This window comes from Accipiter gentilis, chromosome 25 (assembly GCF_929443795.1).
Source record: "Accipiter gentilis chromosome 25, bAccGen1.1, whole genome shotgun sequence".
Lineage (NCBI taxonomy): Eukaryota > Metazoa > Chordata > Aves > Accipitriformes > Accipitridae > Astur > Astur gentilis.
In genome coordinates this window covers 7,379,025-7,389,540 of record NC_064904.1, presented here as the reverse complement: position 1 = coordinate 7,389,540, position 10,516 = coordinate 7,379,025, and the positions used below count along the sequence as shown (strand labels likewise).

At 40.9% G+C, this 10,516-nt stretch overlaps 1 long non-coding RNA gene across 1 annotated transcript in view; it reads right to left on the bottom strand.

Annotated features, from left to right (window-relative positions):
- Positions 1-7,882: 7,882 nt before the first annotated feature.
- The window catches only part of LOC126050657 (uncharacterized), a 216,638-nt gene continuing 214,004 nt past the window's right edge, over positions 7,883-10,516 (bottom strand). The window contains exon 4 of the long non-coding RNA XR_007509605.1: positions 7,883-10,426. This is a non-coding gene — a long non-coding RNA (uncharacterized LOC126050657). The remainder of the gene's footprint in view (positions 10,427-10,516) is intronic.

Sequence of the window (10,516 nt, the reverse complement as noted above, 5' to 3'; positions counted from 1 at the left end):
ACTGTAGGTCCCTTCCAACTGAAATATTCTATTCTATTCTATTCTATTCCATTCCATTCCATTCCATTCCAGCCTCCTTCTAGGAAAATACACATACAGGAAAACATGGAGAGCGGGGGTTGCAGCATCACACAACATTCTCAGAGGAGATGGCACGGTCCCATTCAGGAAGACACCTTTTCAGTCCACTTGGATCAGAGCAGTGGTGACTGCTGGGAATGAGGATGACACCAGATGCTGCCAAGAGCCCTTCAAAGCTCCTGAGAGCCACTTCTCTAGATGTGTTTTTGAGAGGGACATTCAGAGGCACCTTAAGAAATCACTGGCTGCTTTCTGTTTTATATTAGGCATTGCTTTATTTTTGTTTCTTCAGTACAGCATTTAAAAAAAACCACTGACAAACAAAGATGTGACAAGTTTTCCGTCTGAAATCATAAGCTGGACATCATGAAACGGGGAGCTCTGGTACCAGTGTGTGATAGATAAACATCATGGAAACATGAGGCGGCCACCGACTGCAGCAGGACTTTGATGCTGAACAGAAGTCTTTCAAAGCCCAGAGACACCCCAGCCATGGTCCCCTGACACCCTGGCCTTTGCCATAGTCTCTCTCACCGCAGCAAAGCCAGCTGAGCATGTAACTCAATTATGATGTGAAAAATGTGCATGCTCCCCTCACTCCCCCCGAGAGCATGGGGGACAACATGGCCAACACCCAGGCACAGGGAAGAGGGGGCTGTGTGCTCACAGGCTGAATTTGGTACCTCTGAAGATTTGCTACAGCATTGTCAATGACAAGCAGACATCTCACAGCCTCTCGCTTTCCATCTCACTTTAGCGCTCCCAAATTCATGAGAGAAGCAGTCTGATGTACAAAAGTTACGCGGTGAGGGGTGGTCTTGGTTTACGAAAGATATATGAGTGGCCAAAAAATCAAAAAACCAAAATAAATTCAAAAAAAAGGCATTCATTGCTGAATACTCTTGAATACTCTGCTGATTCACATAGCACAGTTTTATGAGCCAGGTCTCAGCCTCCTGCTCCCTCTGGCTGAGCAGTTTTGATTGTCCATGGGATGGCATCCCCAGGGTGGATCAGCACCAGCGGGGAGGCAGGGCTGAGGGCTCCGGCTGCCCGGACACAGATTCGGGGCTGGACTCCTTACGTAAGGGATGCCCACCTCAGGGGAGGAAACCATGAAGCTGGGGTTCAAGCACAAGAGTTGTGGGGGTTTTTGCTGACCCTGAGAGGTACCGTCTAACTTTGGGAAAGTAGGTGGAGAAATAGGAAAACATAACTGAAGAAATCAAAGAGCAGTAAGAATCTTTATTTGATACCTTCTACCACGTACACAAGGACTACTGATGATTGAGAGAGTTGGTCTGAACATTGTAATGCAGGTAGTTTTCAGTGAGACGGTGATAATTCAACAAAAAGGTTGGGGTTTTTTCTACACAGAATTTCTTTGATACCAATGAAAATTCATTCGGGAAAAAGGTGGGCAAAGTGTTATAGCTTTTTGCAACTGAGTTTTGATTTTAATCTGAAACTTTTCAGTCTGAAATTAATCTTCTATTAGGAAAAGGAAAATAGCCAAAACAAAACATGTTTAAAATACATAAAACCAAATTGCAACAAACAGTTGTTTCTAAATGCCATTCTGTGACAATCTCTGAACTGCTGAGGGTTTGTCCTGGTTTCGGCTGGGACAGAGCTAATTTTCTTTCTAGAAGCTGTTATAGTGTTATGTCTTGGATTCAGTATGAGAAGAATGTTGATAAGACACTGATGTTTTCAGTTGTTGCTAAGTAATGTTTAGTCTAAAGTCAAGGATTTTTCAGCTTCTGATGCCCAGCCAGCAAGAAAGCTGGAGGGGCACAAGAAGTTGGCACAGGACACAGCCAGGACAGCTGACCCAAACTGGCCAAAGGGGTATTCCATACTGTGTGATGACATCCCCAGTATATAAACTGGGGAGAGTTGGCCAGGGGGGATTGGTGCTCAGGAACTAACTGGGCATTAGTTGGCGAGTGGTGAGCAATCCCATTGTGCATCACTTGTTTTGTAAATTCCAATCCTTTTATTATTTTTCTCATTTTTTAATTGTTATTATTATCATTATTAGTTTCTTCCTTTCTGTTCTGTTAAACTGTTCTTATCTCTTCCCATGAGTTTTTTCTTTTTTTTTTTTTTTTTTGTGATTCTCTCCCCCATCCCACTGGTTGGGTGGGAAGTGAGTGGCTGTGTGGTGCTTAGTTGCTGGCTGGGGTTAAACCGTGACAGGGTTTTGCTCAAGCTCAGGTCAAAAAAAATTTCAAAGAATAACAAATACTCAGTGGGTAGAAAAAGCATTTTTTTCAGGATCTCTGATGACGGGAAGTCACAGGGGTGGTAGGAAAGCCCCATGTTTGGGTGTTTTAACACCCAAATACAACAGCAAGGGGTCTGTGTTGAGTCGTGCTAGCGTTTGGCTACTGCCTTGCTAATAGCTCTGGTGTTATTTTACATCTTTGCACCAATGGAACCAGGCACATTAGCAATGGTGATATTTCAAATTTTGGAAAGTTAATTGCCTGAGTATTAGTGCCTTTCATCAAGTATAAAGGACACCGGGCACTTGGTCTGTCAGGGTGCACCGAGGGCTGTTGCCCCATGGGGGAAGGTCAGCCAGGATCTGAGAACCGTCTGTGGTCATCAAATTTTTCGTCTTGCTCTGTAAATTGCAAAGACGGTGCAATGCACCGCTTCAAGGAGTTTGACAGCTGAACACTTTTTTCTAAAATCAAAAGAATCTAATCTTGTAGGACTGTCATACTCAGCACAGTATTGAGGTCACTTGGGGCTGGCCATACAAATAGGCTTAAGAAGTAAGACCCTCTGTTTTCTGTAAATGGCCATATACTTTCTACCTAAACTTGTAGTGAGGTTTACGTAATTGTATATTGCTCTAAGGATGTGGTTATGTTCCTTTTCTTGATCTTTAAAACAGGAGATCAGTATGTACTAGGAAGAGGCTTATAAAACCTAAAAAGCGACGAAGGATGCAAAATCCATTTGCTAGTGTTTGCACAGCTTAGTGAAACTGTACATAAATATTATTATACAATCAAATAGAAATATGATAAAGCCACTAATGATTTAGTGTGTTGGCTGAAGGTGAATCATATAAAGGAAAATGTAAAACATTCAGCACAGATTTTTTTGAAGCAGTTTAGTGAAATGCCTAGTTTCTCATGGAAGATATAGTTTGAATATTCCTCCATTGTCTTGATTCTTTCATTGTTATATTAGGTAGGCTTTAGCATCATTCTTATCAATCATAGTCTCAAACAGATCAGCTGAAAATAAGGACAATGGGGCAAAGCAAAATATCTCATTGTACAGGTTTGTATTTTTCCCTGTTCGATTAGTTGCATTGTTGCTATAGCTGAATTCTCAGCTAACTGTCAGCTAATGCCCCAAACCTGCAAATACATATTCATATGCATATTAATGGTAAAGGAGCTTAGACGCTTAGTCTGAATTATGTACATGCATAGTCTTAGCAGTGTGAGCATCTAAATTATGGCCTGGTGTGTATTATGCAATGCCAGAAGGCGTGTAAGAAAGACAGTTGTGTGGTCGCACTTTGGAGTTTCAATCTGCTAAAAATGTATATGTCTGACACTGTTTTCTTTTAGCTAATGCAAACATTTCATATGCTTCTCTGCTGACATTTCTTTGAAAATCCACAGCTCTAAATGATGAACCTTTGTCCCACAGAATTCCTTTAGGCTCCAAAAATAATGGTTTCAAATTATTATAAAAATACTGCTAACAATGTGCACTGGATGCAAAGAAAACCACTGACTGTCTTTTCCTGCCCACAATAACAAATTAATGAAACATTGACAATGTCATCTTCATTCTTTCCTCATGCATTCATTACCAACATTTCTGCATTAGCCATCATTATTACAAAAATAAGAATAATATCTGCAAAACTAAAATTGAATTGATTGGTAAGGGAAAAAAAAGCAGCACATTAAAATTTGAAAACATATATAGTAAATTTTAATCCATATCTTAAATTCACAAAGCCAGAATTATTTATAAAGCCTTTCCCATTGAGTTTGCAGGAACTAAAGGTGAGATATCATGCCCCTGCTACAGCAACATTTTATTACATTTACCCACCACCAATATCAATCCACCATAATACCGTTCCCCCTCAAGAAGACAGTGAGTAAGTACCGTCTCCAAAGCAGCCAGCCTCCTCTGCACCAACTCTGGCTCACTGTGGCTCCCATCTGGTGTCCCTTGCTAATGCTAGTCCGTTAACACCTTGCTGCCAGAAAGACTGACAATGGCTGAGACTTGTTACGGTGAGACCTTCGCGATATCAAGGCCAGATTAAGATATCAGAGCCTTTAATCTATTGTTGAAGACCTGGCTCCAGAAGGCATGTGAGTATAACAAAGTTTCAGCATCAGAAAACAAGTCTGCCTGAGTCTAACTGGTGACTGAGCCTGTGGAGAACCCAGAGACCAGGTGATAAACTTGCATTTCCCAGACTATGTGCGATGATGGGAGGGAAAAAGGTCCCCATCAGCACTCCAGGCAAGTGACCTGGTTGTTGTCAGCAAGAAATGGATGCTCCTGCTGCTACCTCTGCCTTGCAGGAGGGACTTTGCTCCCTATTCTAGGAGCTTAGGGAAGCCCAGAGCTGTTTTCTTCACCCGGATGGAAGGAAGCTCTGCAGCTGCCAAGGGGGTCCGGAGTGGTGCATGGATCACCTCAAGCTGAATTTGTACTGGTTGCAGAAGAAGGGATCCTGGTGCTGTGAACACAGCTAAGTACCTTCTATGAACAAAGCAGGATGTCCTTTCACTCTACAGAGCTTGACTTGGGATCCAGACCTTGGTACAAAACCCTGCTGTAGGGGCCAGTTACAGCCCAAACCCACCCCCCTCACAGTCACGGATACTCTGTCAGTGAGAGACTACACGTGGAGGACTGCGTGCCATGGGCATGGCACGGGGCAGGCACATTTCTGGACAAACAAGCACCTTTCTAGGTAACGGCTGCATTATGTAAAGTCGTATCATTGGAAATAGTTGGGTGCTTTCAACCCTACAAATTGCCTTTCACCATCTGAGTCCCCAGGTGGAATGCAAATAAGCAAACCTAACGCTTAAGACAAGGAGAGTGTTATTAGATACCAGATGGTTCATATGTAGATAAATTCAGATGGATGCATGTGGGATTTCAGCCTGGTGTGGAGGTTTCCACGCTGAACAGGTTTTGTTTCTCTTGGATCAGTGGTGGGGAAGGAAAGCTACACTGACTGTGTAAGACTCTTTGGGAAGACCCTCCAAAAAGCACAGCCAGGCACAGAAGCAGCGTACGTTCTGCAGGGTGTCTGCAGGGTATCTGCTGGAAAGAAAGTTGAACAGCATTTTTTGTTGTTGAATGCATAATGTACTATTCCTTACATTTTTAAGTCCTTGTAAATCTGTGCATTCTGCTCCAAAGAAGACAAAGCCTCTCAGTAAACAAGAGGGGCTTACATATATGTGCAGTGTGTTCCTGGGCTGCCAAAACATGCTCTTGGGAAGCAAGCCAGAGTCACTCGGAGGCCTAGTCGGTGTTTTCTTTGGAAGGTTGCTGCTGGAAATTGCTGCTGAAACATTTTCAATGAGGTTCTTTCTTTCAATTAGACATATTTCTTCCAGAAACTTTCCAAGGAACAATAATATTTTTTCTCCAAAATACTGGCTAGCCAGAAACAAAGTACTCCAGCCAAGCCTCAAACTATTTAATTAGGAAATTCTGCAATGCTGCCTTCCTGGAGTTTTAATTCAGTCACTTTTTATCCCAGTTTCCCTCTCTGGACGCAGTTCTCTGCTTATGCCACAATGCACTCTGAAACGTCAATTCTCACTCAGAAACAATGAGACCTCCTGACACAGATGAGACCCTGGGGCATGTGGGATGAGCTCTAGGATATAAATTAAATGGAAATATAAGACACTTGGACTTAAGCAATGCTTCATACTAACGTTTTATCATGATGTAACTGAAGATTTTTTGCATTTGGAGGTCTACTGAATCAAAATTTTACTTGTGGGCCAGGGGAGGGATGGGTCTAGGAATTCAACCAGCAAAGTATCCCCTAGATTATCAGACAATAACGTAAAGATGATTACCGATTGTCCTTAAAATAATAAAACTCTGTCCCATAGTAGACCTTTACACCACTATAAACCAAAACAGCAACTTCCAGAGGCTCCCAGGCTGGGTACATGTAAAAAACTCTCCTAAGATGTGATGAGTCACACACTGCTGTGGAGGTGCAAGCAGAAGGAGGAAAAGGTACATAATTGAAAAAAAAAAATGCCCTGCCAGCCAGCAGACAAGAAGATATATTCCTGTATAAAGACATGATTCCTGAGATTATGAGTTTTCAGTGGCAGTTATAGGAACCAGGGATGAGAGCGGCTACCTATCTTTCTTCTTTCTCCTCACTTTGTTGTGTGCATAATGTGATTTAGATAGTTTTATCTTCTTCTTTTGTGAAAGCTTTCTGTACCCACCACACAACACACCAGACGCTAGCAGGGAGCATGTCACCTTCCTGTCACCTGAGGAAAATATTTTTCACTCCCATAACACAAACCATTAAACTACATAGGATAATTTAAAAATACAACGGTATTTCTAGTTGACAGAAGCAGAAGGTGATGTTTTCATATCTTTTTAAGATATTGGATATTAAATTCTTTCTATTCAAACGCAAACATGAAAGTTCCTGTCACTAATGGAGTAATATTTTATTTTAAAAAATTTACTTTGGAAACTATTTACATTACCTACAAGTCAAGCCAAAAATGAGACTATCAGCTTTTTCCTTGCCAAAGCAGATTTACCATTCAGCACCTGTAATGAGAAGTTTTATTCAACTATTTATACTGCAGTTACTGACTGTAAGGTATCCATGATATATATATGTTACCTATTTGAATATTTCTTATAGATGCATGCTGAAAACTGCTCACATAAAAAAGCATGAGGGTAATTTGGCTCCAGCTGGCATTCAGCCGAAAGCAGGCCTGTGTGCGGCTGCCTGGGTAGGCATACTTTCAGATCGTTGTATAAAACATTTCCCTTCCACAGTCATTCTTGAAGACATACTTTTCCCATATCAGTGTTCATGAATACCAAATAAAAGGTAAAGAAATTTCCCTTGAAGGAAACACTTCATCTTTATTTAAATGAATACTTAATGCATCTACTTAAGAAGTACTTGCCCTAGGATATTTCTAGAACTATCTGTGAACAGAAACCTGTAAAATTAAAATACTGTTAAACTTTTTATGGAATGGGATAAACTATTCTTCCTGTTTCAGGGTGCAATGAAAGTCCTGTGGCAAAGCACACAGCACTCGGCTGCTGATGGCGCAGAGAGGTAGGCACCTGGATACACTGCCTACGCTAAGACTGACAGGCAAAGTACAGCACGCCTACAGTTGGAAAGTCTTCCCCTAATGGGTCTTCTTTTGGGAAAGGCAGAGTAAACACAGAGCCCTTAGGCTTTTTGATCCACCAGTTCAGCTTAAGCACGTTTGGCCTATTTGCAGTGCCTGTCAGTGAAGACGCTGGCCCACGTCTGAAGGAGCGCAACTGTGATAAGCAGCAAAAGTTGCTACTTTACTTTAGGGGATTGGGGGGGTTATATGCTGTTTTACAACGCAGAGCTTTAATCTGTAATATTAATAGAAGTACTTAATGAAATTTCATTCATTAAGCATCTTCGTGCCCACAAGATGATGACAGGTATTATCCTTTGACACAGAGAGAGGCAAAGAAAAATCAGGCATCAGGGCTCATCTCTTGACTCGGACGCTGCCCCTTCCGAGGCTTCCCCTCTAGAAGATGGGTAGAAACCTCAGGCAGATTGCTTTGGTGTTTGCTGGAGAAGGAGTAGGAGAGGTTCAAGAGAATATCTGCAGAGAGGACGCTGCCAACAGCAGGGACAGGCTGGAGTTAGCCAGGTGGCTGCTGTGCTCTGGGACATGAGTGCCAATGCTGTTGGCCCATGCTCTGATCAGCTGTAGTTCAACCAGAAGAGAAAATGCAGAGGGAAGGTAACTATATTTTAGCCATGGGTTTTTTTCATGCAAGATGATCAAAAAGCAGAGTTTGCTAATTCCTTAGAACTACCAGTAAATAACTATAAATTAAAACCCAAGATCAGCCTCACTCAGCCCCACTGAACAGTGCCACTAACATTTCTCACCCCCTGTAAGACCTGCAGCACCACCAGCACCATCCAAACACAAATGTTTCTTCAACCGCACCGGCGTGCTGGACACCTTCCTTCTGTGCTGTCCTCTGCTTGTTCAAACCTGTGCTCATTTTCACCTCTCTCACCCTGTCATGTTTTCATTAACATGAGATTATTTTTGGTCTTTTTTCCTTCAGTCTTCATACTGGATTTCATTTTAACTTATTTACTGACCTTTTCCTTTCACCTAATGGTTTTGTTACTGAATGTGTGATACCACAAGAGACTAAACACCTCTGTTTATGAGATGTGCCCCTCAGGGGTTTCCAGGCTTGCTTTTATATCCTGCAATGAAATTCTGTATTTTTGAGACCAGTCCTAGCACCTGGGAACCAGTGAAAAGCTCATTACTGGTTCCAGAGGGACAGGACTGATCACCAAAAATCAATGAGACTTCTAGGATCAAACATTTTACAGCTCCAGCTGACTTCAGTAGCAATGCCCCCTGTGTATCTGAGGACGCAATCCAAACCACAAGTCAGTAAAGAATTAATTGACCTATTTTTTAAGAGGATATGTCAGAGCTAATGGGCAACGTACTTAGACAGCTTGAGGCAGAATTGAGGTCTCATATTTTTAATGCTTCATATATTTATAGGTACTGAACTCTGAAGAAAAATGGTGATCATCATCATCATTGTACATTCCTGTCAAAAACACAAGTCAGAGAATTTCACTGCACTGACCTCAGTTAAAGCATGTCAGAGAAGCATAAAGGGTTAATGATCCTCACATTGAAAATATACTCTGTATTTACAGTCTGGATTTCACGTAAGCCCCTCACCACAGGCTCTCTAAATTTTTCTTTTCAACTGCATAAACCTCTGCTCGTTTCTTTCACTATAAGTACTTAGGCAGTGTGACCAGATTTTGAAAGCCATAAATTCTGTGAATTTTATAATATTTTGCAAGATGCTTCAATATTCCTTTCATTTGCTTTTTTTTTTTTTAACTATAAATAGAGCCTTCTTTCTGCAACCAGTCTCCAAAGGTCACCTTACAATGTTTTGCTATTTCCCGTATTAAGCAGCAATGCTTTTCAGCTGACATTCCAACTTCAAGTCATGCATATGAGCATGATGTGAGCTTGCTTCAGACCACAGTGAGAGGGCTGCAAACAAGACTGCTGTATAATTGCTGAGAAAAATAACATCCATTGTCAAAAAGGGCACTTCATCAAACAAAATTTAGCTGCATGAATACAAGTGTCTCCAAATATTTGGTTCATGCTAAAAATATAGCACATTTATTAAAAATATATATTTATAAACATTAGTATGAACAGACACAGATGTTAAGCAAATGAGAGAGGAAAAATAACCATGTAATGTATTTCTCCCAACATTTTATCAGGTTTAGGCAGACCTTGCTCAATGGAATTGTTTTTTTTCATGATTGCACCATATGTTCATTCTAAATAAAAAGCTTGTCAAATTCAATGTAAGTAAAAGCAAAACCAAGAGAAAAAAATCATTTGACCTAACGGACACGTGATCTGTGCTATGAAGCTATCTTTGAGTTCAATCTTTGCAGGTATAGAGTGTACATTTCTATTTGTATATAGTGTACAGTTTCTTTCTTCTCTCTCTTTTTTTTTTTTTTAAATTGTGTCAAACCAACATATCCCTGGTGGTTTTCTTCAAAGCTACAACTTACATCATTGCAGTAATTTTCCCCAAAACTGAAAACCAAACTGAAAGGAAGAGGGCAGGACAGAAGAGTTAAGCTTGTTACGGTGTGAAAAAGTCTTGTTAAATTAATTGTGCTTCAGCCTTTGCTGCCTGCAGGCAGTGCTTTTATGATGTGTTAATATAATACAGAGTCAATTCTGATTAAACAACTTGTCAATAGTCAGCAATGTTTGTCATCACTCTTAATGGTCGTTTTATCAGGTCTATTTTCATGCCTCCTAGTTTACAACGTTGTGTAAATATACACAAAAATGATCACAATGAGGTTCAGAATTGTCCCAATAATTCCAAGCATTGCCAAGATGGTTTCTTCTTTGCTTTCCTTTTCTTGACTGCCTTTATCTTCTTCATTTCCACTAGTGATTACCATCTTGGTGGCCAGTTTCTTTATCCTCCCCTTCAGGATAACCTAGATTTAGGAAGGAAAACATCAAAATGGATTGTTAGTTTGAGTTTCCAAACTCATATTAATAGTGGAGCCAATTGCAGAATTTTTGCC